Raw genomic sequence first — 27,807 nt, forward strand, 5'->3', positions numbered from 1 at the left:
CCTGAGGGCCTCAGGCTATGTAGCAGTCTCTCCCAGGGCAAAGATTGCCAAATGCCAGAGACTCTGCAGCCGGAGTGGCTGGTATAACCTCAGAGTTAATATATTCTAGATCCAGAGATCAGAGATAGATAACTCACCTGGATTTTTTTCTTTTTATTGGGCTATGGGTGTAGGGATAAGGATGGGGACACAATTAAATCCACATCTAAATGACCAACTCAACCTGCGGGGGGTGTGTGTGTGTGTGTGTGTGTTGCAGTTGCAAGCATGGAGTGCTTTATCCAAAAAAATGTTTTAACCTACATCTTCTAATTTAGTTATTGCTGCTATTATTAGCCCACTTTAGAGATGAGAACAATGAGTCACCGAAGGACCAAGTGATTTGCCAAGGTCAAGAAGAACATTAGGGAAGGACCAATGTGGTGCATACAGAAGGCACTGATAGATGCCATCACTTGCCCGTGAGACGGCCTCGTTATTATTGAGCTGATTTCAGGAGGAATGCTTCCCAACCTGCAGTCCTCTCCTACCACAGAGGAGATTTCTGCTGGCTTCCTTGGATCCTGGCAGCCTGGATGGGCCTCTGGCTTTACGTTTAAGGTAAGGGGTGAGGTGGGGGATGGGCACAAAGAACGCAGCAGAAGAAGAGGGGCTGCCTGCCTGCATTGAGCTGGGGGGCTTTCAAAATAGCTTCATTCGGCTCATTGGCTGGCTGAGGGGAGGCCTGGATTTTTGATCGCCCCAGGGATCGGAAAGCAAAGGTGGGCTCGAGGGCCACTGTGAAAATGTACTAGGATCCAGGAGAAGACCCCGTTGCTGTGTCCCATTGCTAGGTCAGCAGGGTGTTCAGTGGATAGAGAAAATCCTGGGATCGGGCGTGGAGCACACTGGGTCCTGGGTTCAAGTGCTGTATGACCCTGCATAGTGTAGAGCAGTGGCTGGGAATGGAGGCTCTGGAGCCAGGCTGCCTGGGTTCTCATCCCAGGTTCCCCACTTAGTAGATCTCTGGCCTCGACTTCACCTCTCTGAGCCTGTTTTCTTATCAGTAAAATGGGGAATAATAGTTCCTACCCAAAGATTGTTGGAAGCATTAAATGAATGAATCACATGGAGTACTTAGGAAATTGCCTGGCATATAGTAAGTGCTCAATAAACATAATCTATTTTTAGGAAAGACCCATCTGAGTTACAAAATCATCACCTGTGCAGTGATAGATGAGTGATTTCCAGTTATGGGGGCCACAGCTCTCCGGGGAAGGTTTTTTTCCAAGAAGGGGCAAGACTATAGAAAATAAAACTTGGTACAACATTCTGTGGTGTGGCTTACAGAAGATTTGAATGTTTCCCTGAGGGCACAGGTTTACAGAGTTGAGTCACGGGACTAGAGCATCCTTAGATTCCTGGACCCATTATTCTGTGGCTCTGGGGTTATCTTCTCAGTCTGGAGGGTGTAAAGTCCAGCGTAGTCCCATGCTGGAAAAACGGGGACCCTGATCCCAAGCCTGGCAGATTACGCCTTGGTGCCCAGAGGGTATCTTGGGGTGAGTCCCAGGGAGCTGAGGGTCCTGGATTGTCCTGCATCCAGCCTGTCCCTGGGAGGGGGTGGATTTGGGGGATGAGGAAAGAGAGGCCTTCATGGAAGAAGGCAGGCAGGAAAAGCTCCTTGCCCATCATGTTTACTGAACTGCACTGAATTATGACTAAATGCCAAGATCTGGCTTCAGGCAATTGCCTAAATCATTTAGGGGTTGACAGAGGAGGGAGGGAGGGGACATGGGGATCTTGGGGGAGAATGTTCCTGTAATTCTTCAGTCTGAGGTACATTAAGGAGCCATAAGCCATGTCGAGAGCTTGAATTACATTAGAGAGATTATCCTGTTACAGTTCATAATCCTGGATAATATACCGTCTTGGAGCACACCTGCCCATGATAAATCTCACCCCGTAATGGCCTGACCCTGGGGACCCAGGGAGGCTGGGGCAGCAGGTGAAGGCTAGTGGCATGGACACAGCCTTGGCAGAAGTACTTATGAGACCTCCTGACTCATCCTTGTGCCCCCTACCCCTGCCTCAGCCCAGAGGGAGTGGATGTAGCTGGGAGCTTCAAACTTCCCCATCTCCACTCAAGGAATTTGGCCCCCTAGCGCCCCTCTAGCCTTAACCCCTACCCCATGAGCCCTCCTCCTGCTCCTGGGTGGGACGACAGACCCTTGGCATCCCTGTCTCCAGGCTCTCCTCTCCCTGAATGTCTTCCCCTTAATCTCTCCAAACCCAACTGGCATTTCATGGTCTGTGAAGACCCCACAGAGAACACACACTGACATCCCCCTTCGCTCCAGCTCATGGCACTGACCCACCCTGGTGAATGGGTGTGTCCCCTGCCACCTACGTGTTTCTGAGCGTCTGTCTCCCCAGCAAGAGCACAAGTACCACGGAATCTGGAACCATGACTACGGCCACAGCACTTAGCACAGAGAGACTAGGTAACTTGTCCAAGTTCATGCAACTAGTTAGTGGCAGAATCAGGGTTTGAACCCCACTTGCCTGGCTCCAGAGTCTGTGCTTTTGGCCATCAGGGAACACTGTCTCTCTAACCTGAAAGCTCTGTCCTGTGTCATGCGGGGGCCTGGCCCCTCTTTCCATGAGCTGCCACATCCTTACTAGGGTCTATTTGCCTTACACCGGGGACCCTCACGAGCCAGAGGGATGACTCTCGTGGTAGATCTTAGGGCGGGATGGCACCTGAGCCTCCTAGCTTCACCCCCAGCCTTTTCAAGTGGCCCGCCCCACCATGTGACCTCACTAACATCCCCATTAACTTGGCAGCCCTGTCCCAGTCCTAACACCCTCTCTTCTGCTGGTCATTGCTTGGCCCCCAGCTCCTGGCAGCCTGGAAGTGTCTGGGAGCCGGCTACCTGTCCCTGCTCTCTCTCTGCATGACACCCCAAGCCCCCCGTCAGCCTCAGATTCTGCTTTACTCCTCCCACCTCCCTTCCCCAAACACACATTCCATGTGTACCTCTACCTGAGGGAATGGGAAGGGCACCTTTCTGGGTCTCCTGGGGTTAGCTATGCTACTGGGGCTTCAGCTAATGCCAGTCACTCCGGGTCTTCTAAAAAGAAGCCACAGCTGCTGTATAGCAAGTGCTAAGTGCCAAGCATCGGGTTATGCTTTTTACCTGCATCATCTCATTTACCCCAGGCCAGCTCTATGCGACAGGTACTATATAATTTCTACTTTACATAATTTCTCCAGATGAGAAAGTTGAGGCTTAGAGCAGTTAAAAACAGTGTCACAGGTCAACACCTAGTAAAGGGCAGAGCTAGAATTCAAACCTATGCCTGCTGGTTCCAGAGTACGTGCGCTTAACCCTTGATGCCACACTGCCTCTTTATGGTGAGTGCCAGACGCCCTGGGCTGCCTCCCCAGTCCCATCCACACACCCCCAGGCTCACCTTTCTCCATCCCTTCTCACCCTTGCAGGCATCTCTAGCACCTTCCTCCCTACCTTTCTCTTGCCAAGCTCCAGAACTCCCCTGCATTCCAAGTCACTCAGTGTGTCAAGGATTCATCCCCTCTCTGGGTACCTCCCCATCATTCATCCAGAGATGGAACATGACGGTTTGACCATCCACCCATCCATTCATTCCCATCATTCATTCATGGAATCCTGGAATGTCGGGGCTAGAAGGGGCTTTGGAGATTATCTGGTCCAGTGGCTTTTAAACCAGCATGCAATTTTCACAGAAAGGCTCCTGTGGAAGTTCTGTCGAGATCAATGAGGGTTGCGGTGTGTGTGTGTGTGTGTGTGTGTTGGGAGGTTGGAGGTGGTGTCCAGAGCCCTGCCTTCTCACCCCCACCCCCCTGCTCTATACTCCCAGAGTGCAATTAGCCCAGGGCTGTGTCCAGACACTCAGTCCATAAGAACCTGTTGCTTTCAGTCACTAACCAAGGGATGGCTGGGCTCCTTGCTCTCCGTGGACCCTCAGGACCTCTCCTCTCCACGTGAGCTCTCCAGCTGGACAACCAGACTTCTTACACAGCAGCTCAGAGCTCCCTGAAGCACACAAGTGGAAGATTCCAGGCCTTCTTAAGACTAAGGCTCAGAAGCGGAATGACCTCACTTCTGCCGCACCCTCTTGGCTAAATTCAGGGGGAAAAGAAAGAAACTCCACCTCTTAGTGGAGGAATGACAAAGAATTTGCAGTCCTCTTTAACCCACCACCATCTGTGTGACCTTGAGCAAGAAAATTACTGAACCTTCCCAATTTTCCATCTGTGAAGAATAAATACATGGAATCCATGGAAAGTACTTAGAACAGTGCCTGGCACAGAGTAAGGACGCACTACATGTTAGCTGGTGCTATTTTTATTTCTCACGCACATGCCTAGCGCCGTGCTAGGTAACTGGTGAGGGTGGGGGAGATCTACAAGAGTAATGGCAAAAACAGTTTATACTCCTGATAATCAATAATCTAGTTCATGAGATAAAATTAACACAGGCCGAGATCAAAGTACTAATTCAAGGCATTGTGTAATTCAGGAGCCCATGAGAGGTACAGATAACATACTTGAGGAAGTTGGAGGACAAAGAGACTGGACATGGGGGCTGGGTGGCCAGTCAAGGCTTCAAGGAGGGAGGGGCCCCCCTGGAGGGGAGGGCAGTCCAACGGTTCAGCACAGACTCAGCCAAGCTCCCTGCTTTCAAATCTTAGCTCTGCCACTTTCTGGATGTGCCTCTGTGATCTTGCAAGATGCTTAGCCTCTCTCTACGGCAGTTTCCTTTCTGTACCATGTATCTATCTTCTAGGGCTCCAGTGAGGAGTAACTGATTTATTTCCTATAAAGGGCAGCAGTGTCTGACATGGGATAGGTGCTCAGCAAGTTGAGTTAATCTCATTATCCCTCATGAGAGGAGACTTTGGCTTGGTGGCGAGAAGGGACAGAGGTCTCCAGGTGGATGGAAACAGTGACTGCATGTGTAAAGCGGGACTCTGCCTGGGTCGTGCTCAGGGATGGGGAGGAAGCGACTCTGCACGGTGGAGATGTTTGCGGCTGGGGAGGGGAGTGGGGGGCGAGGGCAGCAGGAGCCAAGGCAGAGAGGAGTGCAAAGGGCAGACTGTGGGAGCCCTCAAGCCCAGCCAGGGTAGTCTGGCCTTGACCCTTACAGCCTTCTAACAAGGGAGGGCTGCCATCTGGGCTGTGTGTGAAAGAGCCCCCCAGCAGTGGTGTGCAGGTGGATTAAAGACAGAGAGATGGCTTAGGAGACCATGGCCACAATTCAGGCATGAAATGGGCACGTCCTGGACTTGGGTGGAGGCGGAGGGAAAGGGAGGGACTGGCCGCCTGGAGAGGGAGTCACTGCAGTTCTGGGGAGCTCCTGCCTCCAGCCCATTCGCCCGCCACGCCTGGCTGCTGCCCTGGCTTCCTCCCTTCCGGGCCAGGCTTGAAGGCTGCATTCAGGAAGGGGGAAGCACAGGGCCAGTTCCATCCCCAGAGAAACGACTGGACCCCATCTGGCCTCACAGTGCGGACTTGGACCAAAAGGAGCAATTCTGGGAGGGGGAACCCAGCACTGGCTCTGTGTGTGTGTGTGTGTGTGTGTGACAGAGAGAGAGAGAGAGAGAGATTGTGTGTGTAAGAGAGTGTGTATTTGTTGTCTCTGTGTGTGAGTGTATTTGTTGTGTGTGCCTGTGTATGAGAGAGACTGTGAGTGTGTGACAAAGAGGGAAGAGGGAGGACCATATGTCTATTTTCTCTGGGAAACAGATGTCTCCTCAAGTGGGTGAGAGAGTCAGTAAGGCAAGAAGAGAAGTGGGGTTAGAGGATCAGCTCCACATTAGCAAATAAATTGTCCCACGCACAGGGCCCCTGTGTGTGTCAATTTTTCAGATATTCTCCCTCTAAATCTTTCCTTTTCCAGTGTTTTTTCTTTCTCTCTCCCCAGGCTCGCACACCCATGCACAGCCGTAGGCGGTATTCCCTCCGTCTGGTGGCTCGGATGGCAAGGAGTTGGGGATGCCCCCTTCCTTTGCTCAGGCCTTTCCTGGGGTGGGGGTGCGGTCAGAACCCGACCAGCAGTGGGCTAAGGTAAGAGACCAGGTCATTCTCCCCATCTTGTCTCTGCCCAGCTTGCCTTGTGGCCCCACCTTTCCCTCCGCCTCTCCCCCAACAAACACTTAACAAGCACCAATGATGCACAAGGCACTGGTCCAGGCCCGGGGGCCCAGGGGCCAGACGATTCTGAAGTCCTCCTTGTCAGCACCCTTGCTTTGGGAGAGTGGGATGGGAAGGGAACATCTTTTGCTTACTATCCAGGCAGAATGTGCCAGAACGGAAATCTCCCTCATCGCTCCTTTCTCTGGTTTGTCCTGGTGCTTCCCGGTTTGGTTCTCTGCTCTTCTATCTCCCTTCCTGGTGAAAAACGCAGAGACATTGGAGCCAGAGAGGCCTGGGTTTACATCCCAGCTCTGCCTCTTTCAAGCTGTGGGATCTGCAGCAAGAAGAGGCTTCACCTCTCTGGCCTCTGGATTTCCTCGTCCAGATTGTAACGTTTATTGCTGAGTTGTTGGGAGAATGAAATGAGAAAATGAGCCAGAGTGCCTAGCAAAGCCATTTTCTCCCTTTTTGGTCTTGTTTCTTTTTTCTTGTCCCTTTTCTTTTATTTATTTAAGAAAAATGTACTGAGCCTTCAATATGCTGGAATTGTGGGAAGGGGAGAGGGCGGGAGTCCTGGTATCCGCTCTCCAGGAAACAAGATTCCAGCCAGAGGCTGGCAGCCCACCCCCTGGCCTCTGCTTCCTCACAGCCCATCTTCATCCCTTGGGAAGTGGGGAGCACCGAGGGCTTCTGAGCAGGGCAGTGACACCTGTGCTTTAGGACAGGGATCCGGTTAGTGCCAAGAGATGGGGAGGAAGGGGGGCAGCCGACGGGGCACTGCCAAAGCCCTCCGCCCCTGTCACTCCTCTTTCTCTCCATCTTCCCTTCTCCCTCCCTGTGACACTCTTTTCTCTCTCCCTCCCTCTCTCTTCCCCTCTCCCTCCATTCCTCTCTCCCCTTCGGCTCCCCCTGCGGCTTGCCAGCTGCCAGCAGATGACATCTCCTTTCATGTTTGGGGCTGAGCACGGCTTTGAATGTTCGTTTGATTCCGTTAAGATAATAGCTGGTTCACTGTCAGATGCAGACTGATCAGTTAAAACCTTAATCACTGCCTGTCTCCTCACATGGCTCTTATTTTTTAAGAGATTAATCCCCTCAGCCCTGCTCCAGCTCACACACGCCTTGGGGGAAAAAAAGACAAGGTTTGTGCTATCCTTGTTATTATTATTGTTATTGTTGTCACCCTCATTACTCTGCGTGTTAACTCCCTCCCTCTGTTCTTTCAACTGTTCCTTTCTTTCTCTTTTAACCCCCTTTGGGACCCCAATCTTCCCCCAGCTCACTTGTGTTCTCTTTCTCTCTCTCTCTCACACACACACACACACACACACACACACACACACACACTCAGCTGTGGCTCTCCAGACAGAGTGTGAGCATGGGGACAGGACACAGTCCAGGCACATGCAGACCGGGGTGGCTGGAGGATGCAGCTCTGTGCCACGGGCAGAGCCCAATCTTTGGAGTCAGACAGACCTGCCCCACCCCTCCCTCAAGTATTCACATGCTATGTGACCTTGGAGAGGAGCCTCAGTTTCCTCATCTGTAAAATGGGCATGAGAACACTCCCTTCGGGGAGGCTGTGAGCACTGAATACAAGAAAACATGTAGGGTACCCACAGCAGGGCCTGGTACAGGGCAGGGGTGCAGTGTTATTCTCATGCCTCGTTCCTGCCTCCCCGATTCTATGGAAAGATCCTTCCCAGAGGTTGCTCTGTCCCTCCCAGAAGATGACGCTTCCTCTATAGGCTCTTTTGCAGATGCTCCTCATGTGATCACCTGTCTCAGCCGACAGGTCTTACCCAGGATCCGGGAAGGAGATTCTGCTTGATGCTGACCCGTAAAGGGAATGTTTACAGTCGAACCTAGAATTTTACAGAGGAAAGTAACCCAGAGATCGTCTAAATTACCCAACCCCTCTAAGTACAGGAAGAGACTGAGGCTCTGAAAGGGGGTAATTTGCCCCGGGTCTCACAGTGCATTATAGCAGGGCCGGGGCTAGGATTCAGCCCTGGCCTTGCACCACCCCACCCAAGGAGAAACAGTCAGTCAACCAACCAAGCAACCAACATTCACTTAGCATATACTATGGGCTCAGCCCTAGGCCATTGGAGAGAACAAGCAGGCAGAGCCACACCAGGTGGCACACAGGCTGGCTTAGACCCCTTCCTGCTCCGGCTGGTGCTGTAGACACGGGAAGGCTTTCTGGACGACATGGCATGGATAGGATTTGGGATGGCAGGTCTCCGAGGCAGGGAGAGGGAAATGAGCATCTGAGGGCCACTGGGGACCCCAGCCTGGTTTCAGCCTGGCTCCTGTGCTTAGTGAGGTGATCTTACTGAGATCAGGAGCTGTCTGCACGCCCCGTCTCCTTGGAGGTTGCAAAACAACGCACCAGTGGTGTTTGCAGTTGCAGAGATTGGTGTCAGGTGTAAGGAAGAAATTTCTTACCCCCAGGCATGGAAACGAGGGACCAGAGAGGTCTGGCATGCCCATCGTTCGTGACATTCTGTCATTCCTTCACAGCAAGGCATTAGGAGTTTGGGGTCTGGAGCCAGAATGCCTGGGTTTGACTTGCTTGCTAGCTGGATACCTTGGATGAGTCCGGGACTCAGTTTCCTTTTCTAAAACGGGAGTAATGATAGCACTTAGCTCTTAGTGCCTGGCACATAGTAAGTGCTATATAAGTGTTAGTCATGACTGTTCAGTAAAGATGCCTGGGAGAGCTAAGGATGCAGAGTTGAACAGGACGTGGTCCTGTTGCCAGGATGAGCTTGGCCTCGTGCGGAGGCTGACAAGTCAGCCACAATTATGGTCCCATGTGGAAGACAAGTGGCCCAACCTCAGGGATGAGGGGCAGCCCCCTGGCAGAAGTAGATGGTGAGCTCCATGGTGGTAGGACTTTGTTTTTCCCACTGCTGTGTCCCCAGTGCCTAGAATGGGGCCTGGCGCAGAGTAAGAGCTGCCAGTCTTTGCTGGATGGACAAGTGAAGAGCCAGCACAGCTACCTCCTAAAGGAAGAGTAGGATGACAACCCTCCCCTCCCTGGGTCTCAGTCTTCTCATATGTGAAAAAAGGGCTTGGACTGGAGTCCAGAGGTCTTGCTGGCTATCCTAGAAATCCATGCCAACTGACAGGGGTGGGATGCGGATGAGAATAATGAGGGTGGGGGTAGAGGTGGGGGATGGGAAGAATGAGGAGAATGGGGTAGTGGTGGAGGTGGGGATGGGGGATGGGCAAGTAGAAGGGAGGGTGGGTTCTGCTCCGGGGCTGGAAAGAGTTAGGGGGCCTGAAACATCCTCCTCCAGTTGCCAACACCAGCAGTAGGCGGCCTGGGGTTAATGGCATGACACTCCTGCGGCAGTCGGTCTGATGGGCTTGTGATGCTTTTTCTAATTTGGTGAGCGCTGAAGATTAGAAGGCAGGGAGAAGAGTTTTCCTCTCGCAGGTTATTATCCTGCCAACTCCCTGGGCGCCCAAGGGAGGGAGTCAGCGTGTTCCAGGAGAAAAGGAAGCAGGGCCTGGCATTCTGGATCGAGTGCCCCTGGGGAGCGGGGAGGGAGCCAAGGCTGGTGCAAATAAAATTGATGCTATTAATGGATCTGGTGCTGGTTGAAATGGGAGCAGCCGCCGTCTCAGCAGCAGCAGAACCGGTGGGAGGAGGGAAGGGGGCTTCTTGGAAGTAGAACTTACAGATGCTAAGCATCTTTGGCTTGAAGGGACCCCAGATTTGCCTTTTCCTGAAAAAGAGGGGACATCCTCCCTGTGCGGGTCACATGGTCCTTCTCCCCCGACTCCGCCCCTCCTCAGTCTAGGCCAAGGGTCCAGAGGTCTGTGTTGAGGCCAATCCCAGTTCCCTGGGGAAAGACCAATGCCTCCGGGCTGCAGGTCATGTGGACCTGGATCTAGAGAATTCCATCACACACCTGGCTCTGCTCTCAGCTCACACTAGCGGAGGGAAAGGCAGGCTGGGGGTGAGGGGCTGGCTAGTCTGGAGTCAGTAGAGGGCCCAGGATGGCCCTCCTGGCCAGAAAGAGCATCCACTGAGGCCTGTGACTGATGACTAAAGTCTCCCTTAGCCCATCCCAGCTGGGCTAAGGCTGGGTGGTGTCATGGAAGGGCGCCAGCCTGGAGGCCAGGAATGCTGAGTCCTAGCTCTCCCCTGACCCACCGACAAGCTGGGTGACCTCAGCCTGGAGACCACCTCTCTTTGGGCTTCACTTTCCCCAACATGCTGAGGATCTGTACACGGTGTTGTTTTGGGTCCTGGCGGAGGCTGTGGCCTGTGTTAAAGTGTGCCTGCCCTTCAGGTCACACATCAGTTCCTCTGGGAGCTTCTCTACTCTGTCACAGCTGAGACTTCTGGGCTTAGGGGACAGGGCAGGGGGGAAGGGGGCGGGGGCGGGGTGGGGCTGCCGTGGGAGGGACACAGCACAGGCGGAGCCTTGGGAAGGCAGGTGGGAGAGAAGCACAGACCACGCTGCCCACTGGGCTGTCTGCCAGCCCCCTGGGTGAGGAGGGGTCCCAGGGCCTGGTGGGCAGCCAGGAGGGTCTGGCCAGTGGTGGCCTCATGAGGTGCCCTTTCCAGACCAGTGGAATACCTAATTATTAGACACCCCAAGTGAATCTTTTAAATATCCCCACATGTGACAAAATTATTGTCATAATAAATAATAATAATGGTTGGAAAAAATCAGACAGTGAAAATGTTCTTTCATTAAACCGTATATAACCCTACCAAACAATAAGTAATAAATAACATGAATATTACACTACAGAAAAGATGAAAGTGATTAATACTTTAAAATTATATTAATAGGGCTTCCCTGGTGGCGCAGTGGTTGAGAATCTGCCTGCCAATGCAGGGGACACGGTTTGAGCCCTGGTCTGGGAAGATCCCACATGCCGCGGAACAACTAGGCCCGTGAGCCACAACTACTGAGCCTGCGCGTCTGGAGCTTGTGCTCCGCAACCGCTATAGTGAAAGGCCCGCGCACCGCGATGAAGAGTGGCCCCCACTTGCCGCAACTAGAGAAAGCCCTCGCACAGAAACGAAGACCCAACACAGCCAAAAATAAATGGATAAATAAATAAATAATAAAAATAAGGAATTCCTTTAAAAAAAATATATTAATGGCTTTTCTGGGGGTGGGGAGAAGGAAACACTTGAAGAAAAGCTCCCCAAAGAGTGACGCTGGAAAGTTGCAGAGAATGATTTGCATAGAGAATGACAGGACCAAGTCTGTGACTTTGTAATCACTGCACATCATGGTTTATTTTTGAATCTCCTGTTTAAACGCAGGGGTGTGTAGAACTCTGGGAACTGAGACAACAGTGACTGAAGCCAGGCTAATGACCCTGAATTGTTACAAACTTACTCTGGAAGTGAAGAGTGGAGTGAGTTCTGTATGCTCCAGGCTGACTGTATGCAGGAGAGTTCTTCAAAGGAACTACCCTGTACAATCTTTATGAAAGAATAAGTAACAGAGATGCACTCATTTGAAGTTCATGTCTATATTATTGAAACTCAACAGTAACCACAGTAATTGCTTAGAACATAGCATAACAGAAGATTTTTTTTTTCCAAGGGAGCAATATTTTATCACTGACACAGAATTGCTGGCACTTGGTGATAAGAAAAAAGCAGACCGACTTTTAGTCGATTTTATTATTGTTTTAAAGTTCTCTACACACAATGAACCTTTTCTTTGCCTGCACCTGAGGCAGACTGTTCCCTCTGCCCCCAACCTCGGTTCTCCACTGGGCTTTGCACATTCAAGCCCCTTATTCCAGAAACCTTGGCTCCAAACCCTTCCCAGTCAGGGCAAGTTAAGAAAACGGAGGCAAATAGCAATACATGTTAATCACCATCATCGTTATTTTTAAAAAGTAAAGAACCTAGCAAATTTCACAGGACCCATACCATGGTCTAAGCATTATGTTTAGTACGTCACATCCATTAGCTCATTTGAGCCTCACGATCATCTTGGGAGGTAGGTTTTATTAAGCCCATTTTATTGATGAGGAAACTGAGGCTTACGGGGATTGCATACTTCAGTTTACATAGCTGGCAAGCATCAGAGATGAATTCAAACTCCAAAGCCCATGCTCTTAACCTCTATGCAATGGACAATACAAGGCTTTATTTGATTACACATCCAATGAGTAGAGCCAGCAATGTTGCAGACACTCAGAGGATAGGGGGTCATTTTGAAAGGCCGAGGGGGTCAGAGAAGACTTCCTGGAGGAGATTGCTCTTCATTTAGGCTTTTTTTTTTTCATTTTTCATTAAAAAAAAAATTTTTGGCTGTGCTGCGCGGCTTGCGGGATCTTAGTTCCCCGACCAGAGATCGAACCAGAGCCCTCAGCAGTGAAAGCTTGGAGTCCTAACCACTGGACCACCAGGGAATTCCTTCCATTTAGGCTTTAAAACAGACTGCCCTCAGGAGCAACACCTTCCCTGCTCTTACTCCTTCATCCAGGTAAAACATGCTTTGTCTTGGTGACTGGTCAGGACAGAGCTCCTAGTGCCATCCCAGGCCCAAATCTTTCCCTTCTCTCTGAAGACTCAGCCTCCCACCCCAAGGTCACCTCTGTCTCCCAGTCAGTCTTGCTTCCTCCACCACTCCTGCCTCTGGTTAACCCTTACCTGATTCTGCCCTGCATTGCACTCACTTGTTGACACCAAACAATCCCTCCTACCACCCCACCACCCCCACACAGACAGAAGGGCTTTATTTCTATTTTATTTTATTTATCAAACACTTATTGAGTGCTTACTGTATTCCAGGCCTCTTCTAAATAATTTCAAACATTAGCTGTTAAATCCTCATCATAAGCCTATGAGGTAGTTACTATTATTGCCTCCATTTTACAGATGGGGAAACTGAGGCACAGATATTCACTTACTACATGGCAGTTGAGATTTAAACCTAGGCAGTCTGACAGCAAACTGTGTATTTAACTACCAAGGTAAGCTTTGAGAGTAGGAAGTGTTCCTTAGTCTTTTCTGCAGACTGGACAAACCTGGGCCTCAGGTCTTTTTCCTACAGTGTCAGATGATATGGAAATTTTCCTTTGAATGAATTGAACCAGGTGAGTCTGACACCTGGTTCCTGACACCATGGGGGTCCAACTGGAACCACTGGTTCTCAACTGGGGATGGTTTGTCTCCCTCCTCCTGGGGGACATTTGACAATTTCTGGAGGCACCTGTGGTTATCACAACTGGGAAGAGGAGTTTGTGTGTGATGCCAGCACCTGGTGAGTAGAGGTGAGGGATGTTGCTAAACATCCTGTAATGCACAGCCCAGCCCCTGAGTCTCAGTTTTCTCATCCCTAAAGCAGGCTTTGATCAGGGTCAACCAAGATAATGGCCAGGAAGGTAGTTGTTATTGTGACCATTATGGGGTGGGACTCGGGGTGAATCTTGCAGGCTTAAGTCTGCCTGTTCCTGATCCCTCCTGGAGGAGTTGCTGCTTGTGTTGGTGGGGGGGAGGGGGACAGACCTTGCTCCTCCCTACTCCTCCCTCTCAGGAAAAGAGAAGGAGGGATGGGGAGTCCCACAGGCGTCCCAGGCCTGCAGGTCTTTAGGAACAGTAGGCAGAAGAGCCAGGGGTCCGGGAGGCGCTCAGAGGCCAGCAGCAAACCGGGCTCTGTCCCACCGGGGCCTGGAAGCCACTTCCGCAGACAGGAGCAATTATCACAATCAAACAGTTGACACCAATTACGCACGAGGCCGAGAGGCGATGGCGGCTGTGCGGGAGCCTCGGCTTTGCATTTCTTAATGCGGACTGACAGACGCTGACCCTAGGGGGCACCGAGCTTGCCAGCTCTCAGCTGTTTCTGAGGCACCAATTTTGAGAGCCAAATTACTGCCAGGACCCGCCCGTTTGCAGCACAGACCTGCCTCTGGAAGGCAGAAGCATTCGCGCCTCCAGGGTCCCCGTAATCGGCAGCGCAGGGCTCACGGGGGTTGGCTGGAACTGCCCTTCCCGGGAGGGCTGAGGGCGCGCAGTGGGCCAGGTGCGCTGGGTCCTGAGGGAAGCGTCCACCAGGTCCCTGCCGCCCCACTCAGGGAACCCACCGAGCACCGTGGAGGGGGCGCTCAGCTTCACTCTATGTGTCCTACACTGTGAGGTCTCACTCTTCGTCCCCCATCCCCTAGGGAGGAGAGAGCAGGAGGGTCTTTTAGGAAGTGGAGCTCTCCCCAGCGGAAGCTGGTCCTGGACAGTTTCTTTTCTTTTGGGTGGCAGGGAGGGCGGGTACTAAGCAGTGCTTACCATGCTGTTCTGCTGGGCACGCAGCAGTGCCAGCCATGCACCGAGGGGCTTGGCTACAGGCAGCAGAGGCCACAAACCCAGCCTGCATGGTGAGGGTGTGAGGATGGACAGGCCTGCGTTCATGCCATGGTGTAGGTCAGTCAGGGACCTGTGGAGCTTTAGTTTCCTGACCTGTAAGGGCCTTCCAGTTTTAGGATCCCCCAAAGCAGGAGTTACCTCCTGCTAAGGCCACAGGGAAGTCTGGGTCAGGATTACTCGAGCTTCAAGCGTTGAGATCATCAGGGCAACATGCTTTCCCTGCGTTTACTTCCAACTTCATCCACCTCCCCCTATGGGGTGCAAATTCCTGTTCGTCCCCCCATCTCTGCTCAGTCCCCCCACCTCTGCTCAGTCCCAGGCACTCCAGAAGACTACTGGGTGGTGAAGGAGAAATGACTCCAGTTCGGGGCTGGTCTTTTAAGTCCCCAGCTGTGACAAAGAGTAAGCCCTCTGGGCTTCCCTGGTGGCACAGTGGTTGAGAGTCTGCCTGCCAATGCAGGGGACACGGGTTTGAGCCCTGGTCTGGGAGGATCCCGCATGCCGCGGAGCAACTAGGCCCGTGAGCCACAATTGCTGAGCCTGCGCATCTGGAGCCTGTGCTCCGCAACAAGAGAGGCCGCGATAATGAGAGGCCCGCGCACCACGATGAAGAGTGGCCCCCACTTGCCGCAACTAGAGAAAGCCCTCGCACAGAAACGAAGACCCAACACAGCCATAAATAAATAAATAAACCCAAAAAGTTAAAAAAAAAAAAAAAGAGTAAGCCCTCTGCCCATCAGTGCCTCTCGGCCTCCACAAGGCTGGCTGCCCTCTGTGCACCAGAGACACACAGCGCTAGGAGGCACTAGGCTCTGTGAGAGGGCGTGCCTGGCCGTCTAACATGTCTCCTCTTTGCCCCCAGACCCTCCCTGGGCCCCATGCCAGCCAGCCATCAGTCCTGCCTGAAAGTCAAGGGCTGCGATGTGCCTTCAGGAGCAGGAAGACTCACCATCTGTGCCCAGCGGCCTCTTTGCCACTGGGGTAGGAAGCGGATCACCTTACAAGAGGACTTTCCCAGGCGAAGAGTGCACGTGCCCCCCAACCCCCAGAGCCCCCAACACACCCCTTGAGCTTCCCACTACCCCCTCGGGACTGCCAGCCCAGTCTCTTAGATGCACGTCCATCCTATTTTCTGAGCTTGTGAAAAAGAACCCTTTTTGGAAAACTGAGCATTCCTCCCTCCTCCAAAGGTGTTTGGACTTCCCCACTGTTCAAACGGAAACACAGAGGATTCAGCAGGGGCAGGGCGCCACTGATGGGAGAACTCCAGCTCCGCACATAAAGGGCACCTCCTGCGTGCTCATGTAGGGTTCCGTCCTTGGGCTGGCCATCCTCTAACCAGTAATGAGGATGGAGTAGAGCCAGGTTAACTGCCCTACTTCCGAGACGTGGCCTGGGGACCCCATTGGAGTCCCAGCGGCGCTCCTGGCCTGGGCGTCTGGGCTGAAAGCGCAGTTTCCGCGCGGGTATCCGGAGCCGCTCTCCTGAGTCCGGCTCAGACCCGGCGGCCCAGGGATCCCGATTCTAGGCCTTCAACTTGGAGCCGCCAGAGTCGAGTCGTTGGCGCTAGAGCATTCAGGGCTTTGTCCCGAGGTCAGAGCAGCCGGGGCGTGGCGGCGTCCCCTCGGGCCCTCGCCGCCACATGCGCGTTCCGTCGGGCCGCCGCATTAGTCACCGTCCCCGCCTCGTGTGGCGCCCGGCCCAGGAGGCCGGGCCTGGGTGCCAAGCGGAAGCGGGTGAGATCCCGCCGTGCGCCGCTGGGAGGAAAGGAGCCCGAGCCCCTGTGCCGGTGGGACACCCCGGCCACAGCGCGTCCGCCCCCAAAGCCGGGCGACATTAAACCCAGCGCGTGGCGATTCCCCGGGCCTCCGCGACGGCGGGCGACGCCCCTGACAAGGACCGGGAGTGTTTATCTGTATATAGTGTCAGCAAGTGCATCGGCTTTAAAAGGCCAAGCGGGGTTCCTGGGGATTAACGATCAGACACAAGGAGCCCTGTTCTCTCTGTCTCCGCCCTCTTTCCCACCCCAGGAACAAGAAAAAGAAAAATCTGTTGGAAATGCACTTTTCCCCCCCGCCACTCCACCCCGCCCCCCCTTTCCTCTGCTTTCACCGACTTAAAAGAAAAATAAAATACATTCCAGGAACTGGGACGGCTGCGGAGCAAACTCAAACCAGAAAATGCTTAAAGATGTTTTAATGACTTAAACACAGGGCCGGTTTGTGTCTAAAAGTTTCCACATTAAAAAAAAAAAAAAAAAAAAAGAAAGAAAGAAAAAGAAAAAGAAAGAAAAGAAAATTCAATATTAAATATCCTTCCACCGCCTCCTGGGCCCCTCCACCAGGCCCTCCAGGTTCCCATCGTCTTCTGGGGGCTCCACGTCCCCATTTTCCTCTGCATCTTTGCCTTCAGCTGTGGGCTATTAGCACCCGGTGTGAACAGAGACCAGGCCCCCCCATAAACTTTATATTCACATTCCAAAAACGAAAAAACAAGGAAAAGGGAGAAAAACAACACCCTTAGGTACAGGCCCAAATGCTCCTGCGAGCTGAGGCCTTCCCCTCCCCCCAGGCTCAGGGTCAGAGGAACTGTTAACTAGCAGCTGACAGATTTTTACAGCGCGAATTAGACTCTCATTTGGCTCAGGATTAGCACTATCTTCCATCTCATTACTGCTCTGCCTTGTTGGAGCCCCCTTTCTTGGAGCTGGGGAGTTGCAGATAGGTCTTTGGGGTCCTGGCCAGAATTCTCGCTCTCTGAGCTGGGGTGGGATGGGATGAGGAGATGGGGAGACACAGGTAACTTGTGAGACTTGGGATCCTGGATGGGGCTGGGGGTGGCCAGCTGGAGGGCCTGAATGAGTTTCTTGAGGCATTTGTCAGGTGGAGTGAACCAGACACCTGCCTCGTGATAGAGATAAGTTATGTGGTGGTAAGGCAGGTGCTAGCTTAGAGATTGATCTTCTCATTATTCCAAAGGATCACAAACCTTGGGAACAACAATAGTGATTGCAATATTTACCGAGCACTTGCTATATGCCCTTTTGTATTTAATCCTCAAATTAAACCCATGATGTGGGCACTATCGTTATTACGCCCATTTTACAGATGAGGATGCCGAGGCTTAGAGAGGGTAGGAAATTTACCTGAGGACCTGACAGTAAGTAGGAGAGGCAGGATTCAAATCTGGGACTGGACAAGTCTAGAGCCTGAGCCTTCAGGTCAAACTGCCTCTAATGCCAAGATCACAGTGGGTGCCTCCTACGTAAACATCTATCTCTAAGCTCTTTGTTTTCATTTCACTCACTAACTGAATTTTAGGAACTTTAAGCCTGAATTCCTGCCGGTAGAGTTCTGACCATCTCCTGTTATCTAGTGTGAGACGAAGACCAGCAATCACCCTGTCATCCTGGATCTACCCCTGGGATTCAAAAGCTGTCAGGATAGGATCCTGGTGGGGTGACTGGCTTCTCTCCTATTCTTCCTGGACCCAAAGAAGCACTTTACAGGGTGCAATTTCTAATGAAGGCAGTTAGGCATTTGCCAAGAGGCCTGGGGAGAGAGAGGGGCATTCATGTCATGAGAATGGAGAAGGGCTGCAGGAGCTGGAGCCCTGGGCAGCTGCCCAGATGTTTGGCCTCTGGAAGCTTGACTACAGAGGTAGCTCCAGCTGTTTATGCCCTCTTCTCCTCGTGAAGGTCAGCACAGGGTGGGGAGAGGGGAGGGTGGTGGAGCTACTGGTGTCTGGACACCAAGGACACAGTGACACTTTAGTATTCTCAGCTCAAGGGCTCTTCATGGGAAAGGCTGCTTTATGGACACAACTTACTACTCAAGGGTCAGCCCAGAGCAGGAAAATGTCTGGGAATTCTGGAGCCATTCAGAGTCTTTTTTTTTTTTTTTTTAGTGGAAATTTGAGGAAATTTTGAAGCATATGTAATACTTTGACTTTAAGTGCCCTTAACAAAGTTAAATCACTTTGTCAGTTTAGGAATGTAAAAATGCTTTATGTATAACTTGGTTTGCTCATAAAATCTTCATTTGGGTGTATTTAGAAACGTGAGGCCAGAGAAAGGAAAGTTGAAGTTTGAGGAAAAACCTCCAACCCTGTGACATGGAGTGAGAAAACAAATAGAAGTTTCTTTATAAATTTTGTTTGTCTCCTCATGTGGTTAGGCACATGTGTGGTTCTGGAGGTTGGGGGTCAGAGGCTGCCCCCCGCATCTCAGGAGGGAGCCACCTAAGGAACAGGGCAGGGAGAAGGAGAAACAGACAGAGAACTGACAAGGGCAGCAGAGCCAGGGAGGCTGGAGCTGAGTTTTCCTAGGGATTTTGGAGGAGGAGGAGCGTGGCTCTGTGCAAAGGGTAGGTCATTGTCCTCATGGCAAAGTCACCCCATTTCCAGCTGAGACTGAAGTTTCAATGTCTTTCTATTATATTAATCCACCCCTGACAACGTTTTCTTCTTCTCCTAGTCTTCTTGCTACCCTCTGACTTCTAACATTTTCCCCCTGGAGCAGAGAGTCTCCCTGAAGTTCTCCAAAAGCTCCCAAACTTGGTTCATTCCAACCAACATTTATTAGGATCCTTCAGGGATAGGGATGTGAATTAGACCCTGTCTTTGCCCTTGGGTGCCAGATGCAGGCCGAGTCAGAAGAGGATAACTGCTATTTATTGAGTACTTTCTATGTGCCAGGTACTGTATTAAGTGATATATGTATTACATTAACACAGTTAAACTCAAGAGTTGAGTCTCATTAAATCCATTTTACAGATGGGGAAACTGAGGCACAGATTGATTAAGTAACTTGCCCAAGATCAACTGGGATTTGAACTCAGGCAGTCTGGGCTCCACATCTGTGCCCTTAACCACGCCAGTATCCCAAGGCCAGGGGTGTTCCCAGGATGCTTGATGATCACTGGGGATAGCACTGTCCCTGTCCTTGGGCATCTCAAAAGGCCTCTTTGAGGAGATGACCCCTGGGTGGCTGCAGAGACAAAGGAAATGGGATAGAACATTCCAGGCTGAAAGGATGGCAGAGAGAGGCATCACAGTATAAAGTCCAGTATCGCATGTCAGGAGATAAACCATTTTCGGAATTTCTAGAATGTAAATAAAGTGTGAGGTCAGGGCACACACGGGAGGAGGCTGGGGAGACAGGTAGGAGAAGGGCCAGACCATGGTGAGCTTGTCCCATGCTTGGAGTTGAAGGTATCTTCTGTAGGGGATGAACAGCCACCCAAGGGTTCATGCCAGGGAATGATGCAAGAAATGTGCATTCTTGACAGAATTCTCTGGGGGAGGGGAACATTGTGGAGAAAGGACTGGATAGAGGTGAGACTGGAGGCATGAACACCAACTGGGAGTTGAATGGGGAATCTGAATAGACAACTTGACATTGGGAATGGAGAAATGGCTTGAACCAGAGGCAAGACATTTTTTTCCCCTTTCATTTACTATTTGTAGTCTGCCTTATTCCATTAAAGATTCTCAACTAGACCTCTGACTTCCTAAATTCTTCCCAGAATGTTTCCTTATTTTTCCCCCACTAATTGCTCACCGCTGGGTAAGTTGGCTCAGTTCACATTACTCAGTTTCTTCTCTGAAAACTGGCCTATTATTACAGCGAGGTGACCATGCAAGCTGGTGGCTGAGTTCAGTCCTGATTCCCACCTGTTACACAACTATTAATAGCACTCCCTTTCACTCTGCAAAGTGTTCTGCTTCGAACTATGAATTATGTGGTCACCCTAGTTAAAGCACGTACATGAAAAACAATTGCAACAAAGCCTTGAATCTAGATGGCATTAAATTATGTGTAGGTACATTAAAATGATCTTACTTGCTCAATGATAACTCTGAGAAGTAGGCAGGAAAAAGGTTATTGCCACTCCTATTTTTACTTCCTTCCTTCCTCCCTCCCTCCTTCTGTTCCTTCTTTTTCTCTCTTTCTTTCCTTATTTCTTGTTGTTGTTTAAGACACAAAGAAAAGGAGGTTCAAGTACGGTAAATGACTTGCTGAAAGCACACATGTGGTAAGAAGTAGAGGTAGGGTTTGGATTTGAAGCTTCTCATTCTGCTACACCACAGTGTCTCTTTTATGCTGTGGTAGATTAAAGATGGCCACAGGCTCTTTGCAACCCTCCCATTCAAAGGTAGAGTCTAATCTCTTTCCTTGAATTTGGGTTGGTCTTAGTGATTTGCATAACCAATAGAATGTGGGAGAAGTGACAAGGGTTGAGTGAGTAACAGAATTAGGTCCTGAGCCCAGGTCTCCTGACTCCTAGTTCAAAGCTCCCTCACTTCCCCACGTCTCATCCCAGTCTTCCCCTTTGTCCTAGGGAGCATGCTCTCAGCCCTTCCACTCATCATTGATGCCCTGCAGCCCAATCCAGCCACAGAAAGGAGTGGGGAGAGGGATGTCTTTCATCCACATATACAGATCTGAAGATGGAAAAAGTTTAGGTTTCACAGCCCTGGAGAAAAAGAGAATCAGAGAGTGAATGCTGGGAAAACATGGGGGGAAGCAGCGTGGTGTGAGAGGGAGACCCTGGAGGATGTTTCAGTAGGTTAATAACCTAAGCTGTTGCCAAGTTGAAATTAGAAAGAGGAAGGCTCTGCCTTCCAAATGTGGAGGAGGGGGCCTAATCCTGTCCTTTGATAAATGGATCACATTCTAGCAAAATGAGATGCTCCGCCCCAGTGGCTGCAGAGGGACATTGGGCTGGGGAGGCGGGGGTGGGGCGGGGGGGCGGGGGGGTGGGGGGGTGGGTAGGGGGCCTCCGGAGCCCCAGCAATGAGGTTAAGACGCAGAACTGTGAGGCATGGGTACATTAGCGATGAAATTGCAGTCACTTTGGAGGCTCTTTATTAAATAACCTGCAACAGAGACGATGGGCAGAGGCACCCGGCTCAGTTTGGATTATTCACCTCCCCACCAGCCTTTCTGGAGACCTGTCCCCTCCCCGTGCCTTCCTGGGCCCTCTCTGATCAATTCCCCAGCTCTGCTCTTTCCCCTTGTCACTCATTTCTTTGGTTCAGACCTGGACTGGTACGGCCTTTAGCAGCTGCAGCTTTTAGTGCCTCTGCATGTGTGATGATTTTGAGGATCCCAGGGAGAGTTCAGGGACTCTTCTCCCCACCTCTCCCTTTCCAGTGTCCTCCATCTCTGGGTAGCAGCCTGGAGTGAAGAAGTCACTTGCCTTTTGTACATTTCAGGAAGGGCCAGTGCTGGCTGGGTCTCCCCAAAGAGGGGTGGCCTCCTGGGAGCCCCTGGGTGTGCTAAATGTTCAACCACTCCCAGCTCTCCAGGGATGTATTTTTTAAAATCTCTTTAATTCATAGACTTTTACACCTCCAGAGGTCTCAGAGATAGGAACTGGCCCGTGCAAGCTTAAAACAAGCTCCATTCCTCCCAATTACTCCCCCACCCCAACCTTCAAGTCTTCCAAATGTTGAGTGAAAGGCCAGACATAATTTGGTGGAAGGATTTTCTGAAAGGAAAGACAGCTCGAGGAGGTTAGGCAAAGCTCTTGAAACCTAACTCAAATGATGCAATGACAGTTTATCCCAATTCTCTCCATCTTTCATTGGGGAAAAAATTACTGAGCTTTTTATACATGCTGGGCAAAATCCTAGGCATTGGGGATTTACAGAGAAAGGGGATATAGCCCTGTTCCTCAAATCGCTTAGTTTGGTGGAGGAAACTAATGATAATAATTACGTGCTTATTGGAGCTGTGACAGAGCACTTCATATATATCACAACATATGAATATGTGTAACATATGCATCATTTAATTCTCACAACAACCCTATGAAACCACTACTATTACTGTCTACCATTGAATAGTGAGAAAATGAGGCACAGAGAGGTTTTGGAACTTATTCAAGGTCACACAGCTAGTAAGTGGTAGAGCTGGGATTCGAATCCAGGCTGTTTGTCTCTAGCTCCAGAATTTGTGCTCTTAAAAACTAAATTACAATTCAGTATAATTTTCATGGCGAGGGAGGGGAGGTGGCTAGTATTAGACCAGAAGGAGACGTTAAAGATAATCCAGACAAACCCGAATACCAGCTGAGAAACTGAGGCTCTGAGAAGTTGAGTGACTTTCCCAATGTTAGCATTACTAAGTGGGTGTTGAACTCACACCACGCATTCTAATGGGCCTCTTTCCCTTCCTCTATTGCTGCCAGGAATCTGGGAGAGCTGCACCCAGCAGGGGAAGGACATTCTAGTAAAGGAGCCTGGCAGGGACCAAGATGGAGGCCCAAGATCCTGGCAGGTTCTGGAAACAGCAAGTAGAGTGGGTGTGGCGGGAGCACCTGAACGTGGGGGCAGGGAAGGATGAGGGTGGAAAGGGGGGTGGGGACAGATTGGAAAGGGCCAGGATATTTTGCTAAGACAAAGGGGAGTTATGAAGGATGCCATGATCAAATGCACTTCACTGATGTTCTCTCTGGCCATTGTGTGGAGGGAAACAAGGAGACATCCAAAGGACTGGCTTGGGGGGGGGGGTCGCTGGGGATGCTCTGGTGTGAACAGGACATTTACAAAGGTGGTAAGAAGAGCATGTAACAAGAACAAAAAGGGGGAAATAGAAACTCCTCGTAGGTTAGAGCCCTAACTTAAAATTTTCAGAAAGAAAGTTGAAGAGAAGAAAGTGTCAGGACGAATTGAAAAGCCTTAGACCAATGGGGTTTTGCTAATAGATAAAAGCAAGAGTGAGAGCTTTCAACCTGTATTTTGCACTCATCTTCACAAGGAGGAGAATCTTTGGATCGAGGAGTGGAAGGTAAACAGTAGTAAGAGAGAGCTGAAGCTTGAGAAGGGCTAAGAGGCTGTGAGGCAGCACTTGGGCTCTCCAAGCAAATTCAAGTCTCCTGGGAGAGACCCAGGGAAAGAGCTCGACCAAGGCACGTCAGTATCCTTAGAGTGATCAGGGAGGATGGGGATTCCGCAAACCGCTGACCAGTTGTCTAACACTGACCTCAGTTATGATTCCAGATAGGGTTCCCGAGGGCATGCTTGTGACAGTCTCCCTGGCTTCTGTCATAATTGTCCAAGCAACTTTAAAAAATAAGTTACATATAGTTTAACAAAAACAATACATGTGGATAGTTTAAAAAGTCAAACAATGCTAAAAAGCTCACCACACAACCCAGCGGTCTCCTGTGCTTCACCCCCCCATGCTGGTTACTTGCCGGGCTCACTAGAGGCACCATCCGCAAACCCTTTCATTTTTTCTTTTAGCTTTTCAACATGTTCTCGTATTTACTTCTATATTTTAAAGTAACATGCCTATGATGCTGTCTCTTGATTCATTCATTTTAGATTGTTTTGTAAACTTCACCTGGTGAACGTTACCAGTCCTCCTCCCCTTCAGAGCTCATGGAAGAGTGCACTTCCGACACTCCTTCCGGTGAGAGAGAGACACGTGATTGTTTCTGGCCAATGAGACTGTAAGAGGAAGTGATAAGTATCACTTTTGAGACAGGAAAAGCTCAAATGTGCTTCTTTAGTCTCTACCCTGCCATGGGACTGAGGATGCCATGCATTCCAGGTGGGGTAGCTACAAATTGGTAGAGCCACTCACTGAGTCTCTGAATGACCATATGGAGCAGAACCCCTGACAACCCACATGAGAATAATGTGAGAAAGACATAGACTTTTATTACGTTATGTCATTTAGATTTTGGAGTTGTTACTATAGAATAACTTCATCCATCCTGACTAATATATACCTTATGAGTTTAGCTCACTTATACCTCTTCTCCAAATCCTACTAATTACATCTCAATTTTCAACAACTTTGTATAAGATATACCCTATTACATTTTTCTACTCTGTCACACTGTAATCTATCAGTTCCATTCTTCTTTTTTCTTGGAGAGAGATCTCCTGGAGCCCTTCAAACTTCTGCTGTAATATGGACTGAAGGCTCTCTAGATCTATACAATTGTTCTTCCCTGTATTCTGGATTCCATGTTGTCTTCTTTTTTGGTTTAATTTCTCTTTTTGGTGGAGCACATTTTCCAGTAGCTTTCTGACAAAGGGTCATTGGAAGATGTATTTTTTAGATTGTGTGTGTTTGGAAATGTCTTTTTGCCATCCACATACATGATTGGTAAATTGGCTGGTTATAGAAGCCTAGGGTGAAAATAACCATGGCACAGACTACTAGCTATCCACCAAAATCTTGGGCACGCAGTTTTGAGTGCATTTTCCAGCTTCCTTTGCAATAAAGTTTGGTCGCGAGATTAAGTTCCCTTGAATGGAAGTTAAAATTCCAGACCTGGCTCATTCAAACCCTCCTGTGTATGCTCTTCCATGCTTTTCTCCTGCCTGGCAAGATGGATGGAGGTGATGAAAATGAAATTCTATGGGTTTGCAAAGCCATGAGTTGAAAGGAGTGTCAGTTCCTGAATAACCACCTAGAGAACTGTCCTGCCCTGAACAACGCAGCCAGGTATGTTATGTGAGCTAAAAATAAATATCTATTGTGTTAAAAATAAACACCTATTAAGCCAGTGAAATTTTAAGGTCTATTTGGTCTAACCTGCTAAGGTTAGTCCTTAGCAGTCTAACCTACTCTAATTAGTACAGAAATTGATTCTAGGAGTGGGGTGATGCCACCCTAAAAACGAAAATAGTGGCTTTGTCTAGGGGTACCTGGTGAGGAAACAGATATAACAGGATGGAGAGAAGGAGATACCGCTTATGCTGGGACAAAAGCATTTGGTAAAACTGATACCAGAGATAATTTAATGTCCTACTGAGACTGTACTTACAGTGGAAGAGGTTAGAAAAGACAGACAGGCTTTGTTGTCAGTTACTTACTTCACTTAGGTTGTCACCAGGCAAAGATGAGCTCAGGAAAGCGAGTAGAGACTAAAGTTTGAAGAAACAGTTTCTGGACATAACAAAGGAGTTGATAAGACTAAATAAATCTTTAAGTCACAAAGAATGAAGTCATCTCAGTTCTACAAAGGAACTCGGGCTTCCCTGGTGGCGCAGTGGTTAAGAATCCGCCTGCCAATGCAGGGGACACGGGTTTGAGCCCTGATCCGGGAAGATCCCACATGCCACGGAGCAACTAAGCCCGTGTGCCACAACTACTGAGCCTGCACTCTAGAGCCAGCGAGCCACAACTACTGAGCCCGTGTGCTGCAACTACTGAAGCCTGCACGCCTAGAGCCTGTGCTCCGCAACAAGAGAAGCCACCACAATGAGAAGCCCGCACACCGCAACAAAGAGTAGCCCCTGCTCGCCGCAACTAGAGAAAGCCTGCGTGCAGCAGCAAAGACCCAACGCAGCCAAAAATAAAATAAATAAAATAAAATAAATAAATTTATAAAAAACAAAAACCAAACAAACAAGGGAACTCATCCCTGCAGCAGGATAAAGTTAAGGACATTGTCTCTCTAATAAGCCTCTTGCTACAGATGGCTTTACAGTAGCTGGTATTAATTTGACAGCTAAATTGGCATAAGGACAAAGAAGCAAAAAACAAACAAATAGATTTAAGAACCATGTCTAGGAAACTTTGGATGTGGTTACAGCATATGTAACCAATGGGAAGCAAATAGATCAGAAATCTATTTGAAGGAAGAAATTACATTCCGAAGGAAACCACAAACATAGCCTAAAAAAACTTTACAACAACATTGGACTCCCAAGTTTCCATGAGCAACAAGTGGGCTGTGAAAGCAGTGGGACCCCAAAAAAGGGAATCCTCCCAATACCCACTTCAGGTGTGGACACAGGAGATAACAGAGAATTTCCCAGAGGGACGATCAGGGGCTATGGAAGACAACGGACAGTGCCTCCAAGAGAGAAGGTACAGGCTCCCACAAAGTAATCACCTCCGTTGGCAAGGCTGGGGGTCCCAGCAGGGTGCCACCATTGTTATGGACCAGGGACAGTCTGTGTTTCCCAATCTTAACTGCAGTTATCCTATATATTAGGTGTGTGCAAGGTTGGAGGGTGGAGCACAGTTCCTAACTCTTTGGACCAAGAGAAATTCCATCAGACTGGTTAGAAAAGACTGCACATCGCCTCGAGGACCTGTTCATGAAGCAGAATGCAGAGGCTGGATGGGGCTCTGCTTTGACTCCCTTGGAAGGGGACTGAGTGTGTCCTATGAGAGGCAAGAAGGCCACACATGCCGCTGACTATGGAAGAGACTGATAGCTGGGCACCCAAATCTGTTCTCTTCTTTCTGGGTACACAGATGGGCTTATATTTCCCAGTATCGCTTGTTGGGAGGTGTAGCCATGTAGCTAAATTCTCTCCAGTGGAATATGAATGGAAATGACGTGTGCCAGTTTCAGGCTTGGCCTGTGCAGACCTAACCCATGCAGCTTCGCATGCTCTTCCCTTTCTACCAGCTGGCTGCAGACAAGAGGGTTCCAGAGCAAGTGTCCTAACCTGGGGTTCATGGACCCAAAGGTCAGGGGGTTCTATGAACTTGGATGGGAAAAGTATATCTTCATTTTCCCTAACTTTGAACTGAAATTTAGCATTTCTTTCTATGACGAATGCAGATGACAAACTACAGTAGTATTATCAGTACCTGTGATTTTGTCACCAGTAGAAATCACAGATAGTTTCATATCACATTACAGTTGTTGCAGATATCTCAAAATATCATTACAGTCATCACTACTAGGAAATTACGGTGCTTATTAGACCTGCCACTAGATTGCACATAATTGCAGCCTTCCTGTTGACAGACAGTCATGTAACACAAATGGCCGGTGCTGAGCAGAGGAGGCATTCAGCCACCGAATGGGGAAGGCACATATTCTCACTGGTAAAGCAGAGATCGGTGCAGCTTTCCGGTAGTCCCTGCCTGCCATTGTTGGTCAGTTGATATGTGAAGGTAGGTGAGTGGTTTTCACTGTTGTTTTAAAGGTTTGCAAAACCGTATGATTCAAATAAGAATTCTTCACTTTCCTTAATATTGAGAGGTATGCAGACCACAAATGTCATCAGCCTGCCCATTGATAACGTTTTTTAAAAAATAAATGCAACTTTAAATCACCTAGGCTTTAATTGTACTGTCTTGTTAGCTATTGAATTAATACGGAAGCACATGTATTAATTATTATATTACAGATTGTCTTTTTATATTTTGATAGCTATATGTCCATATAATTGGTTTGCTTTTTACTACTCTGAGTTTTGTGTTACAGATTTAAAAATATTCTGAGAATGGGGCCACAGGCTTCACCAGACAGCCACAGGGGACCAGGGCACAAAAAAGTTTGGGAGGGAGCCTGTGGTA

The sequence above is a fragment of the Balaenoptera physalus genome, assembly GCF_965194825.1.
Source record: "Balaenoptera physalus genome assembly, chromosome: 11".
Lineage (NCBI taxonomy): Eukaryota > Metazoa > Chordata > Mammalia > Artiodactyla > Balaenopteridae > Balaenoptera > Balaenoptera physalus.